The sequence below is a fragment of the Dermacentor albipictus genome, chromosome 10, assembly GCF_038994185.2.
Source record: "Dermacentor albipictus isolate Rhodes 1998 colony chromosome 10, USDA_Dalb.pri_finalv2, whole genome shotgun sequence".
NCBI lineage: Eukaryota > Metazoa > Arthropoda > Arachnida > Ixodida > Ixodidae > Dermacentor > Dermacentor albipictus.
The window spans coordinates 69,245,987-69,265,775 of NC_091830.1; the positions used below are offsets into that span (position 1 = coordinate 69,245,987).

Genomic DNA, 19,789 nt, shown 5'->3' on the forward strand with positions numbered 1-19,789 from the left:
ACGAGTGTACAGTCGCTGACCGATTTGTCAGAAGCCAAATTTTTTGGTTCCGGTCCATTATTCGAGCGTCCCCTCAGGACTGTCGTCCACTGCACGGAACCAATGTACTGCACAAGAATAGAGAACACGACGAGCTTAATTACGTTGTGACTTGACTAGGTTTACATGTACGCGACGCGAGCGGGTCGAGTCAGAAATCGGGTCGACCGAGCCCGACGCGACGGCGTTTACGTGGACTCGCTTCTGACGGGTCTGGGACGACGACGGCACGCAGCGTCGAGCCGAGACACCAGCGCATTCGAACCCTGCTTCTGGTTCTTGCAGGCGTCTGCAAAAGCTCTTATTTCGATGCTTGCCATCGTTACGTGGATGAGTTTGAACTGCACGTAGTGCCTGTCTTTGCTTTGTCCCGACGCCATTCCCGTCAGCCAGAACGTAAGAACGCTGACGTTTCGGTCACCCTGCGGAAGTATTAGCACCGGCTAGTCGGACCCGTCGGGCGTTTACATTCGCGCTGTAGACGGAGCCCGGCTCGACGCTCGACCAACTCGACCTGATGGGGTTTGTACGTGAACTCGACAGGTCGATCCGAGTCCGACGAGCCGAGTCTATTGACTTCTGTCGGGGTACACGGAAACGCCATGAATGTATGGCAACTCAAGGAACAAACACAACGACAGAAATTGAAGGCCAGGCACGCCGCTCGTATCTTCCCGTGCATTCCTGTCTGTGCCTGTTTTTTGCGATGCTACATTGCGAACCAGTGGGTAACGGCAACCGAAATTTCAACCTCCGTTACGCGAGTATTGCACGAATAAACTCCGTGAATGTGTTCCCCCCTGTCTGCGCTACATATCATTCTGGCTACGACTGAAGACAATCATATACAGTATTCACAGCGTCCCTACAAGACAAAACCTACGATTTGTTATATAAAAATAATAATCATCATTGGTAATAAATATTTCGTAGTATTTATCAGCTAATTCCATCGTACTTTTGGCATCCACTGTAGGATGCTAGAAGTGTTCAGGTTAGAAAGCCAGAATTCCTCGTGTCTCTACCGCGGAAACTCGCGCAATCTGGCTCCACGCAAAGCCTTGTCTCCAAGTTGGAACTCAAAACGAGGCGGGAGCTGCGCTGCCGCATTTTTCACGCCGTGGGAAAGTTCGGCCCAATCAGTTCGATCGAGCGCAATAATCGACTCGTTCAAACAAGGGCGCGCGCCGATTCTCGCCGACAGCTGCAGTCGAAGGTGACCCGACGGTCGCGTTCGATTGTTTGCGTAACTGATCGAGAGCGACCGCAGCCAGCATGCTAAGTGCGTCGAAAAGCGCATGAATGTCGTCCCTCTGTGCAGCACCTCGGATTGTTCCGCTCACAAAGCGCGTCTTTCTACGTGGCCGACATCTGTCTCCGGATACGCGGGGGAAAGGCAAACAAACGAACAAACAAGCAAACAAAAAACTGCCATTGTCCGTCGTGATCGTCACTGTTGATCTCGGAAGCTAAGCCGCGCGGCAGGAAAAAAAAAAAAAAAAGCGGGGTGCGTTGTTATCTCCTTTTCTCTTCGATTGGAGCGCTCGACAGAATCGCTGGCATTTGCATATCGCGGGTATTTGCGCGGCACGCAAATTCTTAGGCGATTGCCGTCTCCACGGCGGTGTCTCCGATGGAACAGTGATATCGGGCCGACTTGTGAGAATGCACAGTTACAGATGGCGCGAGATTGAGTCAGTGGGGTTACGGTGGCCGCGGTGTGCGTAGGGTCCGCCAAAACAGCTTGAGCAATCAGTGGCTACACGATACGTCTTTTTATTCGTCCAGCCTTCTTTACATCATATCTTGCCTTTGTACCTTCTTTTTTTGTTGTTTTATGACCGGCGTCTGTCCTTTAAACCAACGCCCGATTGTCAACCTTGGCCGCTGGGCTGTTGAAATCCTCGCAATGTAGCGAGGCAGTTACGGTTGCCAGGTGACGGGGGCTCCTGTAGCCATACTGAATAAAGTGTTTGCCTTTCTGCGGGTGTTGTGCGGATGGCGAAATGGCAAGGGGAATGTAGTAACGAGCGCATTCGTGGAGCCGCGCAGTTAGTGTAAAAACCGCAGTTGGAAATATGGTAGTATACCTCAATACCAGTAGTGCGTAGCGTCTGTATACTATGCAAATGGGAGTCGCGTAGTCTGTACAAGGAGACCTATGCTGGAAACCTTCTAATATATAAGTCAGCGTCGCCCTATAACTCTGCAAATCTGGATCCGCCTTATAGACCCAACTATATAACTGGTTCAGTAACGTGGAAAGTTGGGCTAGTTGGTGAGTGATCATAGTACCTTGCTGGCAGTGGCGTAGCCAGAAATTTTGTTCGGGGGGGGCTGCGCCACTGGCCCCATGTGTGTGTGTGTGTGTGTGTGTGTGTGTGTGTGTGTGTGTGTATATACAAATATATATATATATATATATATATATATATATATATATATATATATATATATATATATATATATATGTCGGGCCAGTGGCGTAGCCAGAAATTTTGTTGTTGCATTTAAAAGAAAAAGTTTAATTCTAGTGACTACTGGTTTCAACTTTTTTTATTTAGGTGGTCAATTATTTATTAAAAATTGGCCAAATCGAAAATTTTCAGAAAACGAAACTATCAAGTTTAAAACTCCGTGACTCAACAATGAAAAATGATATCACAATTCTGTGAATTGCATCTAATAGTACATCTACAGCGGACAAAATGGATATGTTACACATGAATCTAAAAAAAAATTAGTATTGTGGAAATACGGCTTGTGCAGAACCCTTGTACACAACGTAACCAATTCACGTAAGATACAAATTGACATAGCAAACTTGTCCGCTTTGACTGTTATAATAGATGCCATTTACAGAACCACAATGTCTGTAATTCATGCATAGCTATTAGTTTGTAAACGTCATGCTTCTATATTTTCAAACTTTCGAATTTTTCAAAATATTTTAAACAACATTCAGGCCCTAAATCGAATTTGTGTTTCCAACAGAACTAGGATTTAACTTTCTCTCTCAAATGCAACGAATTTCAATAAAAGCGATTAGCAGGATTATCTAAGAAAAGGGTTTCTGCGTTTTACAAGTATTTGAATAGGCCGCGTCGGATTGGGCCCGAGCTAGAGCTTCCTCTTAAACAATTTGTCAAGGGATCAAATCCATCAATAATAACTGCATTGTCATTGCCAAAGATGCTGCAAACGAATTCTTGAACGCTACGCGCAGACAAAACAATAAAATATGTATTTTTTCATAAAAGAATATACTCGTATGTGCCAAAAATATTGCCCAAAATAACTGATATCAATGCTTCCATATTTTTGTCTATTTAAGTAAAGAAAATATCACAGGAACTTTAGAAATATATCAGTTCGAAACCAGGAAAGCAGTGCATGCCACTGATATGAAAAATTAAAAGGCAACGAACTGAACAAGTTGAGGACAAATGTGTTAATGAAACTTTGTCATTCAAGAACCGTGCTTACATTCTTGTATATATGCAATGGCCAGTGAAAGATCTCAATGACGCTGTAATTTGTTTTAATGTATTACGCAGAAGCAGCTGTCACCGGTCGTGTATTGTAATTGCACCGAAATCAGTCGCAATAGAGGGCACGTATAAAAAGCAGGAATTCTGCAAGATATACGAGGGCAAGTCAAATGAATGTGAGCCAACAATGGGGCACTTCTTTTAAAAGTAGTCTTCATGAGAATTTAGACATTTGTCCCATTGACTAACGAGTCGCGTGATTCCCGTCTTATAAAACTCCTTGGGTTGCTGCTTCAAAAAGTCTGTATCTGGTTCCCTTGAGCTGTTTTTTCGGTTGCCTCAAAATGTAGAAGTCGCAAGGTGACAGGTCTGAGCTGTATGGCGGATGCTGCAGCATTTCTCACTTGAACTTTGCCAGTTTTGTATTAACCTCATAAGCGACGTGGGGACAGGCATTGTCGTGGAACAAGATGACCCCATTCGTCAATTTTCCACGTTGTTCGTTCTTGATTGCGACACACTGCCGTTCTGGCGTTTCACAATATCGGAAACAATTGATAGCCTCTCAAGATTTAGCAAATTCTATCAGTAATGGACCCTGACGACCGAAAGAAAAGTCAACAACACCTTTCCAGCGGAAATGATGGCCTTTGCGTTCTTTGGGCGTGGTAAATTCGAATGTTTCCACTGTAAGCTTTGCCGTCGTGTTTCAGGCTCGTAGTAGTGGCACCAAGGTTCGTCCCCGATAACAATTGCAAACTTGAAGTCGTCATCCTCATTGTGATACCCGATCAGATGAGTCAAGGCAGCGCGAAACTTCTCCGTCTTCTCGCTATGATCTCGGGGATCCATTGCGCACCAAAGAGCCGATAACCGAGAAGCTCATGAATTAAGGCGTGAACCGAACCGTGACTGATGTTCAGACGGTCTGCCAGTTCATCGATGCTTATCCTCCGTTCTTGTTTCATCAGCTCATGAACCTTTGAAATTGTGTGGGGGGTGATTGCACGATGGTTTTGGCCCGGTCTTGGAATGTCTTTACAACGTCCTTTAAACCGTTTGCTCCAAGGCTTTACAGTTGTCAATGAAATGCCGTGTTCAACGTAAACGGCAGCCATACGGCGATTAATTTCTGTTTCGGAAACACCTTTAGCTGTCAAAAACTTCGCGACACCGAGCTGTGCAACTTTTGAAGTGTCCATTATGTGACGCAACCATATTCAACCCAGTGTATGAGAGCATTAAAGAACATTTATCTTCACACCTGCGTGTCACTTCTGTAAATGAGACATGCCGTTCTCCTACGCGCATGCCTCGCAGATAATGAACCGAACCATTATTGCGCGGTTAGGGTAGGCGCACTTTCATTTGACTCGCCCTCGTACATTAGAAATGCAAAGATACAATGGGATATACAAATGTGAAAATACGGCTTGATAAAGGACAAAAAAGTGTCACTGGAAACATAGTTCACTGCATGTATACACAAAACATCGCAACAAGATATTTAAGTATACGTAAAAGTTTCCAATGAGTCTATGTATGTAAGAAAAAGTAACTGTATGTAATGCGTCAAACAAGGCAAATAAACATGTTGCACAATCATAGATTCACAGAATCCTAGATTCCGCCCCCATTCCATCCACTCCCCCCGATGTATTGCGCGCGACGGAAGGCGGCGCGCTTGCTCCCCGCTTCGAGCCTGACTGAGCCACCTTCGTCGGCTCACCCATTCCACCTCCCCCCCTACGCTTTCACTCGCACATACAGCATGCAGCGCGTGGTCACGATTTTATCACCCTTGGACGTTATACGAAACATGAGGGCGACGGCGACGGCAGGAATGCGCCTGGAGAGTCCATATAATTGCTTTCGCAATAATACAATAAACGTATCCGGCAACTGAAGCGTCCCGACGCCCATTACTTTCCGCAAAAGAAGTATCAAAATCGAACTTTCACCATGCGACAATTCGTTGCGCCGCAACAATGAATTTTTTTTCTGTGGGGCGGAGGCACCGAAATGCAAAAAAAACGCATAGGAAAGTATGTTGGCCAGAATCGAATGCCTACATCGGGCACCTAATGGGGCTACAGAATTAATACCGAAGAAAACATGAGACGATTGGCCCACTGAGAACCATACGCATATTGCTCAGTATCCTACGCCGGCGAAACAAGACTTTCCGGAAAGGTTCCGCTCAAGGAACGCGGTGCAATCCTTCGAGTCCCCACAGTGATGGCGGCGAGCGACCATTTTTTTTTCTCGTCTGCTAGCCAGAAAACTTCCAAAACTCTGTCAGGTGAAAATCCACTCGGCCAGAGCAAACCGAACGCCCACCGAAGTGCACCGCGGTGGTCGGAGCCATACGAGAAAAACATATGCGCTCTGGCTCGCTCTGGCAGCCCGCGGGTAGGGTAGCAAGAACAAAAAAATTGAAAAGGCTCAATGTGTTCTCGGCGAATAAAAGTCAAAGTAGAAAAAATAAATAAGAACGTAGTTACTTTGGCTGGCTTTAGTGTCTTGACATGGTTGTTCTGGCGTAGGTTATAAAAGTGTTGATATTTTTTTATGCGACATGACGGCACAAATGAACCACCCCAACGCATCGTCTCATTGGACCTCGCTGCGTGCTTTGTCAACTCGTCTGCTAGTGTGTTGATTTGGCTTGTCTCGTTGTATGTTCCGATGTAAAACTTTAGAAGAGTCAATGGACCTTTGGCGTCAAATGTTTATAACATTAAACCCACAAAGTTCCGCAATTGAAAATTTAAAGCACGACTTTGGAAATGTCAATGCACGTTTCACATCAAGAGCTTATGAGATTTATACCCATAAAGTTTCGCAATTGATATCCATGCGCTCCATAGATTCCGTGGCCTCAGTGAGATGCCGCGGCGAGCCCGCTCACCATCAAAGCGCCCTTGAAACATTGTGCTCGGATGGGACTGCTTGGCGTTATGTGACTGCCGGTGTATGGGCGTTGCCACGAGATCCAGCCCGAGTTCGCAATCTTCGTGGTTAAATGTCTTTTCGAGCGTCAAAAAGACATTCTAGACAAAATCCAGAGTGATTTCCGGCGCCGGGGGTCGCTTTGGTCGGCGGTGCATGGACAGCACGAAAAAATTTCGGGGGGGGCTGAAGCCCCATAAGCCCCCCCCCTGGCTACGCCCCTGCTTGCTGGTGAAGCAGCGCACAAACACGGACACAGTGAAGACAAGCAGGAATAGACGACACTGGTGTCGACGACATAACTGGTGTCGTTTCGCCGTCCATAGTTTTAGCATGCTTGTATTATGCCGACTCAGTCCAACTTCCAGAATGCCGTGTTCCTGTGTGTACACGCGCAGTAGCATGTTTCAACAGGTCCACGTGCAGCATCGTGTTTCTTCTGTGTCGCCGTGCCGTGCAGTAGTACACTATGGCGTATTAATAAGCAAGCCGAAGCATCAACCGTCGCATTTGAACACAGGCGCGTGCAGTGTGCATCGATTCAGACGCAGATCGTGGTTTTCCTCTAGACCGCGCAGCTGCGTGTCTCACTTTGAAAGTTCTTCCACGAGATGCCGCGCGAGCTTTCAGTGCCGCCGGCAGTGGGCGCACCAAACGGTTGCGCGCATTAAAAAAAAAAGAAAAAAAAACCCCTCACCTATAGTGCCGGGAACTGCGCCACGCACACCTGCAAACTCCGCATTGCCGCCACTTGTGGCGGCAACAAATTCTGCGGGTCACCCAGACACGTAGTGTTATGCTCGCACATTATGAGGAGAGGATTAGAGAAATAGCTGGCCGGATTAAGGGCACATGCGGGACGCGAGCCAGCCACGTGGCTCGTCCAGGGATTAGGCCTCTGACCCGTATTTGGTGTCCTGTGCGACCTTGGAAGCACCGACACACCATTAACCAAAGGAGGGCAGTGAGTAGGGGGGGGGGGGACCAGCGGGTCGCATTCCTTGCGACCTTGACATCAGTGAGGGGTCACGTGAGAAGTGTAGGGGGTGGAGGGGGAGGGAGGTTGGTAGCGCGGGGAGGCTCCATCATCTTGTAGCTCGCCTGAACAGCGGCGCGCGTACAGGACCCAATTATAAACGTGCCGGGTGTCTCGGAGGCGTCGGCCCTCGCCCGCCCGCAGAGCGCGCCGTCTGCCCAGAGACAAAGCAGCGCGTGGCGGCGGTCGAGGCAGATCAAAGGAAACGCGAAGGACACGCGCTCAAAGCGAGGCTGTCGCATCTCCGTGCGGCTTGCTCTGTAGGCCCCCGCGCTCGTCGATCAAGTGGCGCCTCCCTCGTGGATGGCGTTTCGGTTCGCGTGCGGTGTTCGAGCGTGCTCGAGCGAAGCGGAGCGCCCCACGAGGGGGAGGACACCGGGCCTCTGAAGGAGAGCGAAACTTTGAGAGAACAGAGAGGGCGCATCGTGGTGTTGGCGTCGCTGTGTGGCCGCTTGCGCGCTCGTCTTGTAACGTGCGCGAGATTTGGGCAGCGACGCTGCTCGGAACTTTGCAGGCAGTTTTCCCATTGTGTGTTGGTTCCCTGTTGAAAGGGGACGTGTACTATGCAGCTTCGGAACTGCATGGGCGCGGGATCAACGAAAGCATTGAATTTCAGTGAAGCCGCCTCGATGCGTTTAGCATGGTGCTGCCAGTTGCAAGTATTCTGTAATTTGTGCTAGCAACATTAGGTTTCGTTCATTTAGACGTTTCGGGAGTACTAACTGAGGAGAGCTCCTACTGTTTTCGTGGAGACCACAATTTTTAATGTTTCGATCTCGAAGACATCCGGCCTAGGGAAAGTGTCTAAGCACAGAAAGCGATGGCAAGATTTAGCGCTTCGCTGAAGGCGTCTGACAACGACGTGCTCTCTTTCACCATTGTTTCATGGAATAGAGAACCGTGAGTGGAAAACCGTAATTAAAGTCAAGTGTATGTGGCTTGATAAATGTTTCACTGTGTGAGTTCTATGCACTTACTACGCAGTTAAGTCGAGCAGGAGACAAGCCGCGTACGCACACACATTCAAGGCAAAGAGAGGCTATGTACCTGTTGGTGACCTTCTGGTAATGACAGAATGGCAGCTCATGCGAACATCGCAGTTCAAGCATGGAGAAGGGATGCCAAAGCTTGCACTCAGGAAGGCCCGTGTCCTCAAAACACACTGCCGCGACATGCCTTGTGGGCTACCGCAGAAAAGGCCGCGCACAATTGACATCTTAATTTCCGCCCAAGAAAGTAATTTTTTTCGAAGCTGGAATTGGCGCCTGATCCAGAAAAAAATGCCATTTGTCCTAAGCTATTGCCTGAGACGTGACGGCGAAAACCTTGTAAAGCATACCGTAATTCACCTTAATCGAATTTAATCCTCCCTAATCCACTTTAATCGACATTATTCCACCTTAATCTACCCTAATCCTCCTTGGCACACCTTAATCCACCTTAATTTACCTTAATCCACCATAATCATATCGCTAAGAAATCGTTAACTTTGCTAATTATTAATCATCTCTTATACACTGCTGGACATGATTTGGTTCGCTTCTGGCCTTCCGTGGGGCACATATTTTCTGTGCCTCACAACGCCACCTTGAAACAGATCTAAGGTTTTCGACTTGAAAAGAAAGAAAGGGAACGTTTTGCATTTCGCTCCCACCGGAATGCGGCTGTCGCGGCTGGAATCGAACATACCGACGTCGAGCACAGAAGCGCAATGCCACAGCCTCTGCAGATACTGCGGCGGTGGACTTAAGGATCTTCATCACAATCAGATCATCTAATGCTTAGAGCAGGTAGGTAACTGGTAGTCTTAAAGCAGTACAATGGATACCGAAAGGAAAGGCGAGACAGTGTAGACGAGGTTGATCATGTATTAGATATTATGGTTAAGAAATTTGCAGGCATAGCATACAGTGAACTGACGCACGATGTACTGATAGAGAGATAGGAGGACCCGTGATAGACATTCATAATTCAGCTCACTTAAATAGGCTGATCATGATGATGAGCCTACATCATCGTAGACAGCACACTATACGCTGCCGCTGCAAGGGTTTCGCGCTTGGAGCGATCGCACTGCTGAACAAGTGTTCGTGGGACCTTTATAATTTGTTTGGGTGACCAATAACAGCCACCGTTTAAGGCATCTAAAGCGCCGACTTTTCTATAATTGCGCATTCCTTTCTCAGTGCCCGCCGAATTGCTCTTTTGCGTCAAACAGCGTCAGCGGTTGCAATCGACGACTTACCGGGACAAGTGTCCTCATTTCGGCAACTGTCCTCGCCGATAGCTAAGTGGGCCGGACTCGTACTTTCAAGCGGACGGCCCAGTCGCGGATCAATCGTGTCAAGCACGTGCCATTGTGTACACGGTCTGGAAGTCGTATACGCGCTGCACTATCACAATGGATGCAATCGCATCCTTGTAGTTACGTTCGTTGTATCTGTGGGGCCTCCTCCTCCTCTGTCTCGCCAGATACTTCAGCTCTGATGATCCGCACGGACGCGTCATACAGAAGCGTGATCGGCACCTGCGTGTTTCTATAGCAAGTGGTCCGTTTGGAGGACCGTTACCTTGACGTCGTTGAGTGGCAATCTACACGTTCGAGTGAGAGGGAGCTGTTGGCCTCGCTTGCGTGTACTTACTGTATCAGTCAAACCTTGGGATAAGCTGGGTGGATATATTGCGGCCTATAATCGACAAGCTTAGGAAAATACAGACCACTGACGAAACCTAGTACTCTAGTACTCAGTACTCGGCCACTCTTGGAAGATCCGCGCAGCAGTACAAATTTGTAAATCGCGTGGGCCTCGGGGTCTCACGCGCGCTTCGTTCAGCTCATTGCCGCCTAAGCACGCAAAAAAAAAAGAAAAAAAAAGCGGGCGCCTTCGTCATTAGTCTTGTCGGTGGCCTTCGCATCCCATCCTCTTCGAGGCAGGCATGCGTTGTGCCCTTCAACGGTACTGTTGGCGTGAAACGTAATTTACGGACAGGCCATAAACGAGGTAGTATGACACGCGAGTGTGATTTGATGTCCCGTGCGTAAGTCTAGGCTGCGCGTTATGCGGTGTTCGTGAAGCAACCGGCTCGTATGGTTAACCATCGGTTGACGGTTCTCTTCAAAAACACCCGGCAAAAATTGTCTCGGCTGCTTTTCGCGCTTGTTTCTCACATTGCGGCGACAACGGATATCTATTGTATCTGTGCGGACTTCCTGGGTTACGCTGCGCACGTCCGTTGCGGTTCTCTCGTGCAGTCATAACGTGCGTACAATAGACAGCTTTAGTTTAGGGGACGCAAGCGGCTTGCGTACGCAAGAACTAGGGGCGACGGTACTGCGCATGCGCAGACGGTTCTGCGCATGGGCAGTACTGTCCCCCTAGTAGTTACGTACGCAAGTCGCTTGCGTTCCCTACACTAAAGCTCTCTAATGAAGCTCGGACGACGCGCGTGTTTCTAGCCAACATAAATTGAGAAGATTGGCCCGCATACTTTCTTTTTTGGTACTGTGGTCGGTTTTGTTGTTGTTGTTGCGAAGACAAAGTACAGTGTAGCTTGGGCAGTAGTAGCGCTCCACTGCTCCTCACGCTGTGTGTCCGCTAGCACTGCGCTTGCCTCCATCGGAAAGTGAGGCGTTAGCACGAATGCGGCGAAGCAAAAAAGGAAGAAGAAACAAAGGGAACTCCGTTCGTGGGGGGACCGTCATCTTCGCCACACAAGGGGACTCCGCTGTGGTTCGGCCGCAGAACGAGGCGGGTCCGTTCCATTCTTTCGTCAAGACAAACAACGCAGCCGGCGTCGGCCGCGGTGGGGGAGCGAGCGTCTGACCTTGGCACGTCAACCCCCCTCCCCCCCCCCTCCCCCGACTGTCCTTCCACGCCCGATGAACACTCCCATGGAACGTTTGCGAAAAGGGCGGCCGTCGTCTGGAGAAACGGCGAAGGCTACCACCACCACCACCACCCGCACCATGCGTCATCATCCTCCGGCGTGGCGCAATCCGCCTCTCTTTGGCGACGATGTGCCGACTGTTTGTTCCGCTGCCCTTTCTGCCGACGTGGATTCGTCTCGCCGACCCCTCTCTCTCGCTTTCGTTTTTTTTTGGTGGTGACTACAGTGACGGGGCCCGGCACTTTAACATCTGCGCTACAGTGACGGGGCCCGGTACTTTAACATCCACACTACGGTGACGGGGCCCGTCGCTTTAACAACAACACTACACCGACGGGGCCGTCACTATAAAGATGTCGGTATTGGGGGCGAGGACGACTTACGGAGTCACCATCTGTCGGAAGCGCCTCACATGCGTCGGCGTTAAATAAAGGTTAAATAAACATACTACGCGGCAGCCCTCCTGAGCAATTTTGCAAGTACTCTCGAAATGGCAGTATTCTACCTTTAAAATAATCATGTTGGACAAACAGAAATAATAATAATAATATATGGGGTTTTACGTGCCAAAACCACTTTCTGATTATGAGGCACGCCGTAGTGGGGGACTCCGGAAATTTTGACCACCTGGGGTTCTTTAACGTGCACCTAAATCTAAGTACACGGGTGTTTTCGCATTTCGCCCCCATCGAAATGCGGCCGCCGTGGCCGGGATTCGATCCCGCGACCTCGTGCTCAGCAGCCTAACACCATAGCCACTGAGCAACCACGGCGGGTTGGACAAACAGAAAGCACAGAATGGTTTACAAACGCTATCTCTTTGCCTACTACGTACAGTAAGCTGGGACACTGCGAGCGGTCGCCGCAATCGATTCCACCGAACCGGTTTGCGTGAAACGTAAGCAATCGCTGAGAAAACTATGTGAAATATGTTCTTATAGTGGGATGGCTGTCTGTGTAACTAAATGTAGCATAACAGAATGAAGCTGCAATGCAGCGATCGCACGGGTTCGCGGTGACCGACTTCGCGTCTGCATGCATGTCCTCGCGCAATGCTTCGCTTTCGCGCCGAGCACGTTTTCGCACCGTGCCGTGAGCTTTATGCCGCAGCATATGAGCACTTGACAGTACGCAAGCTACCACTGTTGCATGGACACTGTCGGAGCTGTTCAAAAATAATTTCGTTATAGCTAGGGTCTTCGACGCCTACAGCGACTTGTGATGTTCCGTCGCGATGATTCAGTCTTAATTTTCTTTTTCTTTTCTTCTAAAGTCTTGGAAGCTTCAATATCATTATTTCTCAAATTTCATCGAACTGCATGTTTATCGGTCTTCTAAGCGAGCAATTACCCGCTGCTTCTTTTTCTTAATTCAGTAGAATATTCATTGTCTGGTGCTACACAAGCAGGAACATGGGCCGTGCCTTTTTAAATGTTTTTACCGTTCGCCTTCCATTAGAGTGAACTTTCTTTCTTTATTATAATCATCATACGTGTTACAGTGCATACGCAAAAGATTGTACATTCGTGGACAAGTACCCATTGCGGTCGTTCGATCCGTATGTGTGCAATCAATGTATTCGATTACTGCACGGAAGTTGCTGACATTGTGAAATTCACGTGGTGTTGTGGACAGTACTGGAATAAAATACCGCGGTCCGTGAAGTGCTTGGCATCCCCATAGGCGCCAGCACCGAGAAGCTCATGCAGCTGGGGGTCCACAACACTTTCGATGAGGTTGGGTCACAGAAGTTAGTCCAGGTTGCCAGGCTCGCTTCTTCGCCTGCGGGGAGGCGGATCCTGGAGGCGCTGGACTTTAACCCGTCAGGGAAAGGCGGTGCGTGCTCGACGCGTGGTCGCGGGAGGCCGTCACGGTCTCGCCGTTCCCGCGCAACGTGCACCCGCAACGCAATGTAGGCACACGCCGGGCCCGAGCGGCCGTACTTCTCGGATCCGTCGCCGACGATCCACGATCGGTCGCGTTCGTCGACGTCGCCCAATATGGTTAGTCCGACCGGCTCGCGGCGGCCGTGGTGGATCACAGGGGCAACCTAACGCCGCGTCCGTGCGGCGCAGGTATCCGGATTGCGGAGATCCATTCTGCACTTTAGAACACATGCTCTGGCGGTGTCCCTCGTTACGGGACCAAGGTCATCTCACCACAGAAGAAGAGTGGGAGGAGGCGGTCAGGCACGGCCTGCCCTTCCCAACGTCGGAACGGCTCGCGGCGGCCCCCTCCCTCATAAGGGGGTTTCGGAGTCGCTCCTCAAGACCTTCATAAAGTTCACTGCCTGCCGTGAAGTGCTCGAAGTTGTTTGCATAGAATGTTTGAAAGAAGCTTGTGCGGACATTGACGTCGCTACAGTGTTGACGTAAAGTGCCGGTCCCGTCTGTGGTTAAGGAGACGGGCCCCGCCACTGTAGTGTATATGTTAAAATGCCGGGCCCCGTCACTGTAGTACAGATGTTAAAGTGCCGGGCCCCGTCACTGTAGTGCACGCATATGTTAAAGTACCGGGCCCCGTCACTGTAGTACAGATGTTAAAGTGCCGGGCCCCGTCACTGTAGTCACTGCCTTTTTTTTTACTACGTGTCCTTGCGGATTTCGCTCCGCAAGAACGCTTTTCTGTATGCGCTGGCGTGCTTCTTTCGAATCCTTGACTTCTCGGTGACCCGCGGCGCACCAAAGAAGCCGTAGTGCCCGGATTTGGATAGCCCGCTAATGTCGCCCTCAGAAACGGGAATTTAAGTGTCTGCAGTCTTCTTGCAGAGCGTTTTTCCTTGTTACAGACTTGTAATTATGTCTATAGTTAAGCCCATGGGCTGCCTATAGGAAAAGAATTAGTGCCCTAACCAAGAAGGATAACCAGCGTAGCTGTATTGGGATGACTATGTTGACAACTACATTGATTGGTATGGTTATTGCTGTGTCGATTGAATAAATACACATACACCTAACTTCTTCGTGCTTGTCATCGTCTTTATTTTGTCTCATTCGTTACCAGACTGACCATAGCTTTGTGGTCGCTGTGGTGTACCGCGATCGGTTGTACTGCTCTTCTAGACACGTCCTCGCCAAAGTTTAAATCTAGGCACGACCAACGACACATGGACGTCCGCGTAGCATCCAACTCCGAACAGTCCCAACAGGAAGCGTACAATCCCCTATATGAAGGATACAATCCTTCGGCGCGCGCTGTAGGTTCAAGTCGACTGTTGGTGGGTGCACTATTGCGTTTGTTTATTATGCTTTTCGGCTCTCCAATAGGAGCGAAGGAGCGCCACCATCCCACGTTTTTTTTTTTTTTATGCATGGTCACGAAGGTCATGCGCCATAACATGGTCAATAACATTCAGCGCGACCGCCGCGACTGCTAACGCAATGCGTGCGAATAACAATTCCTTTACGTTGAGCCTGCACTTTCCACATCACTGACGTTTTGACACGCATCGTCATAGACTAAAACGTTTGTTTGGCCAACAGCGTTCATCGCTCTGACGCATTGTTTTTTTCAGCATCTCGGACACATTTTTTTTTCTCCAGATCCTTGCCACAGACAGCTTCGCTGTAAAAACGTCAAAAAACCATGCTTCTTTTGGTCAAAAGTGGTCCACAGATCTTACGAACAAGTTTTCTGCAGAAAGATCGTAGGAGTTATAGCCGGCCAAACACGGGGCCGGAAGTTTACGAGTTGTCCGTGGCAATTGTCTAGCCTCATCTACACCCGCAGAGAACCATGCGAGCGTACCGTATATGAGCTTTTTTTGTGAGTGAAGCTTCAGTCAGCGAGGCCACGCACACAATGATTTTGCAGGCGAATCTTGTGTGACAAAATGCCGTTGAGAGTCAGCGCCCCTGCGGACACGCTTGTGGTTTGTGTTGCGTCGTCATAATGAATCATTACCCAACTACCCCCATCTGACTTTCTTTCCGGCGCTGGGCAGCGTAACGCTGAGCGCGACCTGCATGCTAATCGTTCTGTTCCACGCTTTTAACTTAACACAACGTGTTCACGGAATCCGCGTATCTCAAGCGCCTATATAGCGACCGGTGATTGCGTTAACGCTCCGTTGATCCGCAAAAGGTTCAATGCCCTCGTTTACCGCCGCTGGCCTGCGGAGTGTGCAACACTTCCCGTGTTGTCTGTACGACAGCCCCGTGTGTCCGAGCATTCCTCGACAGTGATCCATTGCATCTCAGTCTATCGCGTGTGCGGCGACAGCTCATTGGCTTTCACAGCGTTCGACGACGCCATTGCAGCTGTGCGAGCTGTCCTCTTCGGTGCGGCCATGCTTGCTGACGCGACCTCCTCTTTGATGCCGGCACGCGGTCCTGCGCAATTACAGAAGGGCCTTGTTAGTGTTCGAGCATTTGTAGCAGCTAAACCTCGGAGTGAACTGCCTGTGTAGACAAAGCTATATCAAGTAAAAATTCTTGCTTGGGCTAGTTGGTTCATGCTTGAATATGTAAACAGCAGGGCAGAAAGATCAGAAGCGTACGGTGAGGGGCTAGTTGGTATGACATTATGAGAACAAAGAAAAACTGCGCAAAAAAGAACAAGACGGAGGAAGAATCACATGACACTGCACCTGTGTCGTGTGGTTCTTTCTCTGTCTTGTTTTTTGCGCAGTTTTTCTTTGTTCTCAGAAAGATCAGGGCAGAACACCGGCGCCGGTCCTGTCGTTTGTGTTTTTCTTCTGTCCTGACCTTTGCGCCCTGCCCTTTACACTGTATGATCAGTTTAACAGATATCTTCGTCAGGCGCGGTATGGGCTACGTTTTTCTGGGAAATTAAGGAGAAACGCTGGTGTTACGCCGGTATACGAATACGTGGTGGAGCGACATCGCCTGCCGTCAGCCGCGACGTTTTGTTGTCATCGCTGCTTGCACGGCGACCGCACGTATACTCAACGGGCCGCACTCAATGGGAGGCAGCGTTCGTCTTTCGGACAAAACCGCCCCTGCGGGTCGTTACAACCGAGGCCGTCGGCGGTGCGTCGCTGCACCTTTGTACCTTTCCCCCGTCGGTCTCGCATACCCCGCGGCTTCACCATTGTCGTTGTTGCAGGGCCAGCACAACCTGTAGACGCGCGTTATAACCAGACACCGAACGAGACAAACACTAACCCTGACGCAACAACAAACGCAAGCGGGAGACAAAACACGAACTCGCACAAAACGGCGATGCAAGTTCACCATTGTGTCGCTTATAGCTTGCACGATCGCGCGGGCACACTCTCGAGCGTCCCGAGACCCAACTCCCGCGTGTACGGGGAGTGTCGGGGAGCACGATTATCTCGCAAGCACTGTATATACACTGCTCCAACGTGCCTCGCCGTATACGGCTTTCCCTCAACAACGTCGCCCTCCGCCGCCCGAAGGCCGACTCAAGTGCGGTGCAGAGGTCATTTGTTTTTCTATTTTGTTTGCGGGTGGTTCGTGACTGTCGAAGAAAGCGAACGGATCGAGCGCAGGCCCGTCGTCCAGCGACGAGCACAGAGGGGAGGAACCGTCTTATCCTCCCTTTGCTCCCCCCGGCTCGCTTTCCTCGGCACGTATCGGCTAAGCGCGTTGTTCGGAGCGGAGATCGGTTAGGGAGCGCCGTTGGCCCGTTCTTTTTTATTTGCTGCCGCATTTGCTCAGCTGCCGACACCCGATAACGCGCGCTTGGGGGTCGAACGTCGATGCACTGCGGGAAAACTCTTATCGTGACCACGAGGCTACGGGGATGTATGCACTGCGCTCCGTCAATGCAACGTCTGCCACCGTACACACGTGACGGGTGCATCTGGCGTGCTCGATCTACTTCGGAATTCGCCTGCGCGACTCGCTCCGCTCCTATTGCGGGCAAGAGCGCACGCGCGCGACCCCTAGTTTTGCCTTTCTTTGAATGCCGAGCGCAAAGTCGAACGTTGGGTGCCTCGAGGGCTGCCGGTCTTGGTCTAAACGGGGCGCGTACTGCATGCACGCTTTTGCGGAGAGCGGAGAAAAAAGCCCGTCGCCGCCTCCGGCTAAGCAGACGCGTACCAGGAAGGAACGGGTCTCCCTCCGTTGTCACCAGGTCGCCACTTAACCTTGAAACCCAGATGGACCGAGCGGGCTTGCTTCATCGAGTTCGTCATATACTGGGGATCGCCTGGAAGACGGCGGGCGAAAGGTCTCCCGCGTTGTTCTTTTCGCGACCGTGCGTGCGAACCGCGACTTTTGGGCGTTCATTTGTGCCGCCACTGTCACCTTTCGAGACCGTGAACTTTTATTTTCAAATCAACGAGATTCGAGTCCCGCGTCTTTCGGTGGGTCTGGGCACCCGCCGCTGACGCGGTTCCGAGACCTTGTCTCGAAGCGGCATCCTCGGCTCGTTGGACGGCCCGGAGTTGCGCTTTCAGGTTCGAGCTGAGCAGTGCGGTCTTCCAGCGCGAGCGGAGGCTGGCCGTGGAAGAAACGGAGGGGTTGGCACTGCCCGACTTGTTTGTTATGTGCTGACATTCCCATAACATGTGATTAAGTGTGGCAACCTCGCCACGCGATATGCATCTGTTTGCAGTGTACTACATGTCCGGATACATGGCGTACATGAGTCTGGGGTTTCTGTAAGAATCCGTTTGCAATTGTCACCTTTCGAAACAAATTTTATTTTTTCGCCGTTCTGCTGTCAGCGCGTGGCTAAAGTGAACTGCCGTTCGCACTCCTCCACAACGAAGTGACCTGTATAACGAAAAAGAATGTCGCTTATCTGTAACCGCACGCGCTTCTTCATTCACTAAGCTCGCGGGGGCGGGGTGGGTGGCACCAGTTTCGCTTCTACATATTCGAGTGGCGTCTGCCAGCCGGCGTTCCGTTCGTTCCCGTGCAAGTGTAGCGCGGGTTTGGCCGCGGGATCGCAACAGTGGCGCACCCTTGTGTTTGTTACTCGCGGCTGACTTGTCGTCTGCTTGCTTGCTTGCTTGCTTGCTGCTTATACAACGGGTTGCCCTTCACTCGGCGAGCAGACGGCGGAGCCGTTGGACGTGCTGAGGCCATATCGCGACCACATTCGCGCATTCCTCTGCATGGTAGCTGGAGACGCGTGTACGATTCGAAGCTGTATGGTACACGCCTCGCGGTTTGGATGTAGCAATTAAGCGATTACTGCGCGCCGAGGAATGGGCGCGTGTGCAATTAACGCGAGCAGCAACGGGTCCGCGTTTGCATAATGTGCCGGTTGAGCGCGTGCCACATGGCGGCAAAGTGATTCGGTGCCACCGCGCTCGTATGATTCCGTGGCCGGATGTCCCATGGCGTGTAATTGTGTTTAAAATTGTGCGCTTTATTGTCCTGGAACTGCACCGCATGTGGTTATCGCAATCTAAGGAGAGCGGAGGAAATTATGAAGCGCCTATATATTGTAGAAGTAAGCGTTTCGAGTAATTCTGGTTCCATTGTACACGGCTTTAACGCACGTTTACCTGGAATGTTCTTTTTTTGTTTTTGTCTATAGATGCACGTTAAAGAACTTATGAGAATACGATAGCGGTGGCTGCTTGGAACATATGATTGATATTATTTTCCCTCTTGTCACTCACAGCTTCGCGTAGCTTCAATTTATGAGCAATGTACGATAGCCACTTTGCAGATGAATGCTATGTGTGCTTTCTCATTGAACAGCGGACATGTTATTAGAAATCTGACATATTAAAGCGAAGTAATACGGCACAATGTCATAAAATGAGTCTAGATGTGCTCTTTGAAATATTTCTTCCCTTATACTTTTCTTTCGAGGAAGGCTGCCTTAAGTTATAGTGCACAGAAAGCCTTGTCAAAGCCGCCTGATGGTAATTCTGCGAGTCTCCCGTTCTGCGTTCTTTTTATTTATTGTGTTAGTTTTCCCTACGCTATGGAAATTATAACTAAGCACGAACGTAAAGCTTCACACCCGCGTGAAGTCAAGAACGATGGGTGAAGAAGTGTTCCAAGTTCAGTCGTGCGACCCTGGTGGTCTCTCGAGCATGTGGGTATCCTGTATATAGTCTCAACTGAAGCTCAATGTTTCGGATGAGTATAGACGCATGCCCGTTGGTTTAAGGGACAACAAACTCGCACCGTCATTGTTGCACCAGCTGCATTGCATGGGGCCCCACTCGTCTATCGTTTCAGCGTTTCTTTATTATTATTATTATTATTATTATTATTATAAGTTTGCCTTGCTGCAATCCACAGAACTAAAGCTATATAGATTGGCGGCCGTTCTTTGTACAGTGCACGGATGCTGGTCCATGACTCAGTTTGTGTGCTTTGTATATACGTGTGTGTGTGACAGCGAAAACATCTGTCGCGACGCTTCGTGCGCGTCATTCTGTATATGTACAGTGGTATAAAAGTTGCACAAACATGCATGTGTTGTTTAT

The 19,789-nt window shown here is 49.9% G+C and overlaps 1 protein-coding gene across 2 annotated transcripts in view; it reads left to right on the forward strand.

Annotated features, from left to right (window-relative positions):
• The window catches only part of MESR3 (misexpression suppressor of ras 3), a 271,058-nt gene that overhangs the window by 170,663 nt on the left and 80,606 nt on the right, over window positions 1-19,789 (forward strand). The gene's annotated exons all lie outside the window — the stretch shown is intronic.